The sequence below is a fragment of the Caretta caretta genome, chromosome 1 (genome assembly GCF_965140235.1).
Source record: "Caretta caretta isolate rCarCar2 chromosome 1, rCarCar1.hap1, whole genome shotgun sequence".
NCBI classification, from domain to species: Eukaryota; Metazoa; Chordata; order Testudines; family Cheloniidae; genus Caretta; species Caretta caretta.
Window position 1 is genome coordinate 78,708,274 of NC_134206.1, and position 10,362 is coordinate 78,718,635.

Here is a 10,362-nt window from a genome sequence, read left to right on the forward strand (position 1 = left end):
CACATCCAGACCCCCATGCCACTGAGCCCCAACTAGCTGCCCTCAGCCCACCAAGCCCCACTCCCCCAGCACCAAGATCCTCCCTGCAGAGACCCCCACACCCAGACCCCTCTGCTGAGCCCCAACCACCTTCACCTGGGAGCACCTGCAGGTCCCATTGCCCCTGCACCTGGAACCCCCCAACGAGCCTTTGTGCATCCAGATCCCCCCACACCTAGACTTCCCACAAAGCTGCCTGCACCCAGATTGTCCCACGCAGAATCCTCTCACCCCACACCTGGATCCACCCCACACTGAGCCCCTCCACACTTGGATCCTGTCTGCTTGAGCCTGACTGCCCTATATCTGGTGCACCTGGCGCAGAGGGGCAGGGCCCCAGGGTGTTTCTGGGGCAAGCCCAGGCCTTGTGCTGGGTCAGGGTCAGGTGCAGCCTCAATAATGAGTCCGTGTCCCAGGGCTGGGGGAGCTTCAGGGTGATCTCCAAACTTCGTGCAGCCAGTGGCCTGTGCTCCCCACTGCCATGCTGGAGCCTCTGCATTTATTTATTGACAAATAAAACTTGAAGAATTTTAAAATATTGTGCACAGAATTTTTAATTTTTTGGTCCAGAATGCCCTCAGGAGTACAGCTTATTAAGTGGAATGTCACAGACTCTGCAGACAGTGGTTCAAATGTAAGCAGGGTTGGCCTGTGGTCTGACCTCATCTTCAAGTTAGATAAATAGAGTTCCATGCAGTTTATTGCACAGATTTTTCAAACGTGGATTCACATACTTTGGAGTAGATTCTCAGCTGCACCCATACATGAAAATAATTGTATAGGAAATGTGCACCACTAAATATACCTAAATCATACTAAAGAGGAAGTATACTTGCCAAGGAAAGCAATATATGTCCATATATAACGGTTTGCCATTAATTTCCAACATTGAGCCTTTCAATAATTATATCACTACGTAACCATGTAATCTTACTGATATTGTCTCAGTCCTTCCTCTCCTAATTGCTTTCTTGATACTCCCCTCATAGTTTCATATTTAATATTAGCTTGTAAACGCCTCAGAATCTGGGAAGCAAACAACAGGCATTAAAGTAACAATCAAACATTGGCTCTTTTTTCTCTTCAGCTGACATATATATCCAACTATTATAAACATCTCTACTTTTCTGTCCAGCCCAAATAATTGGATAACAGCAGCATTATTCCTCCTCATATATGGATTTCAGAGATCCTGGACAAGGCGCTCTGTGCTGATTGAACTTCTTCCAGCCCTAAGGAAGACTCATGTTTTCCCAGTTAATTGTGAATTCCAGCAAACTTTAGAATCCTAGCCAGTTCTTTTCTTTTAGGCTACTTCCACACTTAGAATTTCTGATACCATGCAATGTTTTATTTGTTTACTGAGTATAAACTGTGGGCAGTAGCTGCACCTAAGAAAAATTATTCAGTCTGAGAGAGATTTAGGTATGGGGCAGACTCTACCGGTGATGGGGAAATAAATATTGCTGGATGGACAATAAGCATTCCTTTGCAGACCTACCTCCTGTATAGGCTATGCAATAGAACAAGCAAGATATTTGCAATAGCACCATCTAGTGACACCCATGCATATAACACCTGCCAGAAAAGTTTATAAATTCCTGGAAGAGAAAAGCTCACTCCTGAAGTATTTATAAACCTTAGAGGAAAAAGGATTACGGAACTTTCTCCTGTGCAGTTTGTAAGACTTCCTTCTGCTAAATTTAAAATCTGCATTCAATGATAAAAATTTTAATGCAGATTTGGTTTCCACACTGAAAACTTTCTTTGAATATTTTGCTATTGTTGTGCTACAGTCTAGTAACTCCCAATGTTATCCAAAGTCACATACAAGAAGCTAAGGTTTTAAATGGCTAACTCAGTTCTCTGTTTTGAACATCCCAATTCTGCAATCGCACACATGCCTTTTCAGCACACGGTAAGCTAATGTAGATTTTTTTTTTCAATTTTAAACTATTTAAAAAAATTAATCAAAAGAATAAATTGCACAGATCCTTTACCAAAATTACAATAGATCCTGTAATACCGTTTATTAAAATCCATGCAAAAGAAATGGAAGTGTACTTGCTTAAACCAGATGTTTGTAAATGTTTGTCTGCCATCTAGTGGCGTATTCAACAGTTTCCAATTATATTTATAGGTTTCAGAGTAGCAGCCCTGTAAGCCTGTATTCGCAGAAAGAAAAGGAGTACTTGTGGCACCTTAGAGACTAACAAATTTATTTGAGCATAAGCTTTCGTGAGCTACAGCTCACTTCATCGGATGCATTCAGTGGACAATACAGTGGGGAGATGTTATATTTATGATTTCCTAATCTTTTTCATTCTCCTTTTTTAATTTATCAAAAGGCCTCTTCAAAAATATAGAAAATTAAAAAGAAAACTGAAATTCCTCCCCCCCCCCCAAATTGTTTAAAATGTAATGAAGGATAAATATCAAGTTTTGTCGGTGTAAATGCCCAATGCCATTGAATGAAAAGGTGGGGCTACACAGCCCTCTAACTTAAGTTATGTTACATCAGTTAATTTTGTGGGGATAAGGTATAGGAAAGGATGCACATGTTGAAAAGTGGGAGTAGTGATAACCACATAAAACACTGTTTCTTCTGTGTCTGAAATTCTTCAGAAAATAGATCTGTACTTTGACCAATTTAAACTTATACATTAAGGCTAATTCTGACTCATATATCTAGTGTTTAATTTTAACACCCTTACCAACAGTACAATATAATTAAAAGTCAAAGCAATTAAAAACTTGTCGAAAACCAAAGTTAACAGAAACAAAGACATCTCAGCTCACTGATGTGTCTCTTAATGCAACGAGTCTCACACACTTCTGCAAATAAAATCTCACTGAGACTTGTGTGGACACTAGGACTGGTTAAAAGCTTTCCATCAAAACTGTTTTTCAATGGAAAATTGGGTTTTCAGCAAAACAATTTTTTGTAAAAAATATCTGCTTTCCATGGAAAATTTTGAAATTTTATAGAAAAAAGGAACACCCCAAAATGTTTGCCATGGCTTCTGCCCTCACTAAGAAAGGAGAAAGTGCTGTTATCATGGGAGTTGTAGTCCATCCAGACGGCCTGTTCCATAGAACAGAATGAGAGAGCAAGGCACCCCAACTACAACTCCCATGAGGACTGGCAATGTGGTTTGGAATGAAAATATTTCAATGTATGCCCAAAATATTTTGATTTTTTTATATTTGGACAAAAACTCAAAACATTCCATGGAGGGAAAAAACCCCTATATTCTGACCAGCTCCAGTGCATAGATTTTGGCCCTTCCAGTAACAATTGCAGGAGCCAACGAACCTGGTAACCCAAAGTCACTTGTTTGTGTCCCTCTATATAGTAATACATAAAATGAGCATATGATTATTTACCCACCTCATTATGTTATTGGGAAGTTTGTTTAATAAGTATTTGTAAAGGAAATCTTCAGACACATGATGCTATAGAAATGCCAAATACCATTTGTGCAGCAGGAAAAGAGACTTTTGGGAAATGCTATAAGCAGTAGCACTGAAAGTATTAACTTAGGACAGTGAATGATCTAGATGTTCAGCCTTTAGATCTCACCATCATACCAAAGGGGGAAAAAAGGAAATTGGGTGAATTTAATTGATTTTGCATCATATAGCACATCAAGAAATGGGAATTATAGAAGCCAAGAGAAAAAGCTAACACCATCTGCAGCTTCCCAAGTGGCATTCTATGAATATGATGGGCCACAGCAAGTTCTTTGGGAAGCTGAAACTGTGTATCCAAAATAGCACTCAGTGGGACATCCTCAGTGCTGATTTATGCCCTATGCTATTTCACTAGCTTCAGTATGATGGCACAGAGTGTAAATCAGTGTTGAATTTTGCCCAACATGACTAAAAATATCATGGTAATTGAAAAGTCATCCACCTACAGCAGAGTCAACCAGCCATTGATGGAAATGGATTGGCAGATTTAATTCTGAAGTTCTTCCAGTAGTGAGGTGTACATTCCTAGGTATCATATTAACAATATGAGCCATATTAAGTGTATGTACAATGGATATTTGTATGCCCAATCCATGTACACAATTATTGTTGTGGCATGCAGAAATGGATAGTTATTTATCTACCTCGTTGAGTCATTACTAAATCGTCACTGTCTTCACTCACAAGCCATAAAGCCAAACAAAATGTGCTACTTAAACTAGAAAAGCACTTGATTTGAAAATTGTCTTTATTTGACTTCATATTGTTTTAACAAATGAACGGGGATTAGTTATGTTAGAAAAAATGTTGTGTTGGTATTGTTTAAATGTGTTTAATTAGTTGTTTTAATAATGTATATAAGATAAGGGTTATGTAAATCACTGGCTCTAATGAAATCCAATATGGAGTATATCATCTTGGACTACATCTTTGTAAGCAAATTTGTTTAAAACTTAGACACTGGAGTCCCCTGGCTCAAACGGAACAGAACCAGTTTTTTCCGCCAAAACCAATGCCCAACACTCTATTCCATCAGAACTTTTCCTGCCTTAAAGATTATATAAGATCTTGCTCAGCGCCTGCACGGGGCTGTCCATTCCAGCGGCAGCAGGTGCACGGTCAGCTCTTCCCCATGTTCCAGAGCTAGTGAGAAGAGCATCGTCTATCCCAAAGAGAGACAGAGGAAAGAGAGGCCTGTCATCATCATCATTCCCACCACAGCGAAACCATCTTACCTGTGAGGGAATCCTGCAGCTTTCCTGGTGTCCATCATCCCAGAGGGTCTCCCCGCCTGCGACAAAGTCCACCAGTTGTCAGGACTCCCCAGTGATCCTCCTTGAAGGCTCCCAATCAGCCAGAGAGTTGAAGGTCGTGGACCTCGCATCTGTGCATAGCGTCCACTGCGCCTGAATATAGTAGGAGAGGTTTCAGTATTGGGGTTTCATTTATTATTTTTCTGAACACCAAGGGAGGTTTTGTGGGTCTGAGCTTCAAGCTCCTAAAGCCAGTCACTGTTTCATTGTATTGTTTAGGTTTGTGTTTCTTCTTCCCCCACCCCCCACCCATTTCTCCCAATTTTCTGTACCTTTAGCCTGAATACACTTACCTTTGTTTGCACCATATCACCTTGTCTTTATTTTATTTATGTTACACCCTTATCATAAGCTAAATCCACTGGTGACAGATACAGGAGGGAGTCGAGTATGCACCTTCTGAGAAAAGGGGCTTTTCTTTTATCTCCCCTTTACCATTTCTAAAGTTTTCCTTTCTGAAGCGTTGCCTTATTCCCCTTGAGGTAACAGTTAGATTTCTTTCTTTTCTTTTCTATATTATCTATTGAAGATTTGTCTGGATATTTTTGCTCATACCCTTATTCAAAATATCTGCAAGGCCACTCCAGTATCCGCCTTTAAATCTTTCCTTAAAACCCACCAATACTACAAAACACTTGATGATAGTCAGGCAGCTGGTGTGCTGTGACTACTGCTTATTCCACTGTTCATAATTGTTTTACTGTCCTTTTATGCCCCACCCCTCATCTGTCTGTCATGCTTACTCATTGTCTCTAGTATTAAACTTAGGGTATGTCTACACTGCCCCACAGTCCAAACTACAGGGGTCTGAACAGCAGTGTGCACCAAAATGCTGCATTGTAACTTCCCTGTGTAGATGTTGTGGGTGCGAACTAAAAGTTTCTTAGTTCACATTAATGTAGTCTTGTATGACAAGGACCATGTTAACATGTGCTAGGAACCCTTTAGATCACCCTTGCAGCATCCACATGGGGAAGTTACAATGCAGCACTTTGGTGCACACTGCTATTCACCCCTCCATAGTCCAAACGGCAGGACACTATAGACAAGCCCTTGCAGTGTAAGCTCTTGTGGGAAAGGAATGTCTTTTTGCTATATTTGTACAGGGTCTAGTACAGTGCAGTCCTGGCCTCTTTGCAGTACTGCAATACAAATAATAAATAATCATCGTCTGTGATGCTGCTTTTCATGGTATATTTTGAGTTTGAGTCAGGTTCACTGGGATGGGCCATATGAAAGAAGTTGCATGGTATTATGCCTGTGTCCCTGATTAGCTGACTCTATCCAAAATGATCATATGAGTCCACATCACTGCCCTCAGTACCCTGATTCTCATCCTGCTCCTCCTCAAGTGGCTGGAAGTGGGTAGGCAAAAGGTGGGGTAGGGGAAATATGTGGTAAGTGCTGCAGGGAATATTGACAGTGATTGTGCCAGAGCTCCCAGCACCACAGGGTCCAGGGGTGTAAGCATCATACACGAGGACAGCAGATTACTAGGGAACAAACATCAATTTTGACACACAAGGCACTCTGACTGTACAGAGAACTTATTGGAAGACAGGATTTGTACCAAGAAAGGGTACCCCACAAGCATTGCTGGGAATCTGAGGAACAGCTGGAGCAATAGCTGATGTTTCCAGCTCTGTGACTTTAATCTCTCTGTGCCACAGCTTCCCATCTGTAAACTGGGGATGATTATACTTCCCAGAGGAGGCTGGTGGCCAAAATAAACAGTAGAGCTGGTATTAGATCTTCCCTTTCACCCCTCCACAAGGTTTCACTGGTCATTTTAACCTCAGGGGCAGAGAAGCGCCTGTCCATTTCAGCTACAAGGACTATTCACTAGATTGTCTCAGGTGGTTGGCTTCAGTATAAACACCCTCGTGACTTGAATGTGCAGCTTGAATGGTCGCCAAAGGCTTTGGTGGCATGATAAGATTGCTAATGATGGCTACAAACTGAATATCCAGCCAGAACCCTAAGGACCTAGCTACGGACCGATCCAGGTGGCACTGGAGCTACAAGGAGGCTACATCTCTGTTAGATTTCCAGTGATGATGATGATGATGATCAGAAACCCACATGCACAAAAATCTGTTGCCACTTGTCCACACGCATACACAATCATTTTTGATCTTCCAGGTAAAAGAGATATAATAAACTATTTGGCGATATTTCCCAACCCCTCCCCCTCCCATAACTCCTCTGCTGTAACTCCAGCCACTGCTCCCATATACCTCCTGAAAATAAGCAGACAGAACCCCATTCCACTGAGCCCCTACTTCACACACCCCTTGCTAGGACAGAGACCCTTCTGCTCCCTCTTTCCTCTTAGGCCCTTACCTGTTGCCTCCTTGAAGTCACAAACTGGCCAGCTCTTCACTCCCTCTCCTTCAGCTTTCCCTGGTTGTGCACTTGGGGGGAGCTCTTCAGTGAAGTCGCTCAAAAGGGAACTGAACAGGCAGCCTAATAGCTTGTGCACTCTCAGCCCTAATCTATACTGTCAATAGAAGGGGGACAGAGAAGCCCTCTTAGGGGATAGAGCTTCACCGCTTGCTCTCTGTGGTGCTGGTATATTGAAGGGACAGTGCTCTAAAGTATGTCTACACTGCAATTAAAAACCCGTAGCTGGCCCAGGTCAGCTGACTCAGGCTCATGGGGCTAAGGCTAAGGGGCTGTTTAATTGCAGTGTAGATCTTTGGCCTCAGGCTGGAGCCTGGGCTCTAGGTCCCTGCAAGGTGGGAAGGTCCAAGAGCTTAGGCTGCAGATCGAGCCTGAAGCCCCTTCGCCTGACCCCTGAGAGCCCAAGTCAGCTGGCACAGGACAGCCATGGGTGTCAAATTTCACAGAGGCGCCAACTTTGTGATTTCCGCAGGGATACTGGACCCCCGTTTGTCTCAAGCCCTGCCCCCACACTCCATCCCTTCCCCCAAACTCCCACCCCTTCCCACTCCTGTCCCGCCTCTTCCTGCCACCACTCCTTCCCCTCTACCCCAGCACCTCCCGCATGCCTCCGAACAGCTGATCGCAGTGGACGGGAGGCACTGGAAGTGGGGGAGTGATCCATGGGGCTGCCGGCCCATGCCGCTTCCTGCAGCTCCCATTGGCTGGGAACAGCAAACCGCAGCAATGGGGAGCTGCAGGCGGCTGTGCAAATGTAAACAAACTGCCTGGCGGCCTGCCAACAGATTACCTTGATGGGCTGCGTACAGCCCGCAGACCGCAGGTTGCCCGCCACTGGTATAGAGCAACCTCAGGGGAAGCTTTACACCTTGGGAATAACTTTATGCCAAGTGTATTCCCTGGGAACAGATAAAGCCACTTTATTGACTAATCAAGCCAATATCCCTCTGGATTCTACCCCTTACATTAATTCCTGTGCAGCCCCTGAGATGGTTCTCCTTGAGATGAATAACCAGGATGTGAGGTAGGTCTGCATTGTTCGTCAATGAGTCCAGAAGTGTCATGACCTGATCCCACTGCATGCCTCTTCCGCCAAACCACTGGATGCAAACAGCTTTGGCCCTGAAGCCCAGCTGAGATCCACCTGCCCTCCTGGCCACCCTTTTGGGGGTCCAATGCACTACAGTGCCTGCAAATCCAAATATTGAGTATACTGAAACAAAAAACACTGTGGGTAAGTTACATTTTACCATTCTCTTCATCTGTAAGAACAGGTTAGACAAACATATGTCAGGAATGGTCTAGATAATACTTAGTCCTGTCTCAGTGGAGGGGACTGGACTAGATGACCTATCAAGGTCCCTTTCATTCCTACATTTCTATGATTTCTGGGATGTTTCCCTAGGTATGGACTTAAGTCCTGTAAACCTTGATATCCAGCACCCTATTGCCTGCACCTTCCATGGGCCAAAAACTTTGCTGCCGCTGACAATGCTTTCCCAATCCTGAAAGAATAAATTCCAAATTTACCCAGATCAAGATTGCAGTAATGCAAGGTTTCTCTCAGTACCACAGTGAATAGATACCTCATCAAGAAGCTGCCATCACCATGAATGAACAGCAGGCCTGGCTGTGGCCCTGGATTTCTAGTAAGTCTGTTACTGCCTTTATGGGGCACGTTCATATGCACATTCCTTCCACATCACATAACCCTCCCCCCATTTCCTTCTGGGCTATTTTAATCTACCTTAACTTACTCCTGGGGTAATTCTGTGTCACTGCACATGCGCAGAATTCATGTCCCCCACAGATTTGTTTGTTTCCCTACAGAAAAATGCCTTCTGACAGGGAAGCAAAGGGAAGCCGCAAGAGCAGTCATGCGCCCCTCCCCGGCAGTGCAGGCAGGTTGGTTCAGGCACCTGGAGCAGCTGGTTGAGATTAAATCACCGCCGGGCAGGGGGAGGGAGCTGGGCAGTCATGTGTGTGTGAGAAAGAGACACTCACTATTGCAGCACGCTCGGAATGGAGGGGCAAGGCTTCAGGGTGTTTCTAAGAAGTAGGCATGGGGTAGGCTCTGTCCCCTCAGGCAGCCTGCCTCCTTAGTGAATTGTTCCCATTGTCTTTGTGAATTCCCCCAGGAGTATAAAACAAGTGTAAAAGTGTTAAGGCTCCTTTATATTGCCAGAGAGGTGTAAAGGACAGTATGGCCTTATCAATGCTTATGGTGCTTTAATGATTAGAACTAGTCTAAATTTTTGGACTGACAAAATTTCCTATCAAAATGTGCTCTATGAACTATTTGCTACTGACCTTTCTGGAGACCGTCAGTAGCCAATATAAAGTGTCAGTTTTCTTCCCCAGCCCTCACTTGCTCGTCAGTTGTTTAGCATTAAGGCTAAGATTTTGTCATGGTTATTTTTAGTAAAAGTCATGGACAGGTCATGGGAAATAAACAATAATTAAGGGAAGCCGTGACCTGTCTGTGACTTTTGCTGTTGCGACTCCATGGTTTCCCCCAACTACCACTTTACATATATGTTTGTGCAACATCAGTCTTTTCCTTGCCAGCTTCTGTGAGCAGGGCCTGCCTCTGGCTCACAGCTTAACTTTGCTTTATGTTAGCAAAGTCTTGACCATTACTTTAGTTCAGGCCTTAGGTCTCATACCGGGCCTCTGATACCAAGGGTTTATGTTTCAGGGCCTCATCTTACTACAGAGGCCAAAACAAGATGGGGCACAGAATGCCCAACTGGGAGTCACTGCCCTGCATGAAAAGTTTAAGTGTCCCATGACCACTAGTAGTCCCTCTGTTTAATTTTCTTTTCCCCTTTGAGTGCTCTGACTGAGTTCAGCTTCTCTGCAAGTAACCTAGAAAAACACTGAACTGTGTCCAGTTCAATGCTCAGGTATGTTAAACTTTGGGTAGAGCCTTCTGCCTTCTCCATTGTGGCGGGGGGGTGGGGGAGGGGCGGAGGCGCTGAGGGACTCAGCTAGGTTCTGGAATGCCTGAAGCAAGTACACACAGTTACTTATCCCTAATTTTCCTGCAATAAGTCATCAAGATAGTGCCACGCATAATGCAGGCCAGGATTGCACACAATCGCCCACTCCAATATGGAGCTGAATCTTTCAC

The 10,362-nt window shown here is 43.9% G+C and overlaps 1 long non-coding RNA gene across 1 annotated transcript in view; it reads right to left on the minus strand.

Moving 5' to 3' along the window:
* LOC142069658 (uncharacterized) overlaps positions 1-4,855 on the minus strand; it is a 104,472-nt gene extending 99,617 nt beyond the window's left edge. Inside the window, exon 1 of the long non-coding RNA XR_012665592.1 lies at positions 4,749-4,855. This is a non-coding gene — a long non-coding RNA (uncharacterized LOC142069658). The remainder of the gene's footprint in view (positions 1-4,748) is intronic.
* Positions 4,856-10,362: the final 5,507 nt, after the last annotated feature.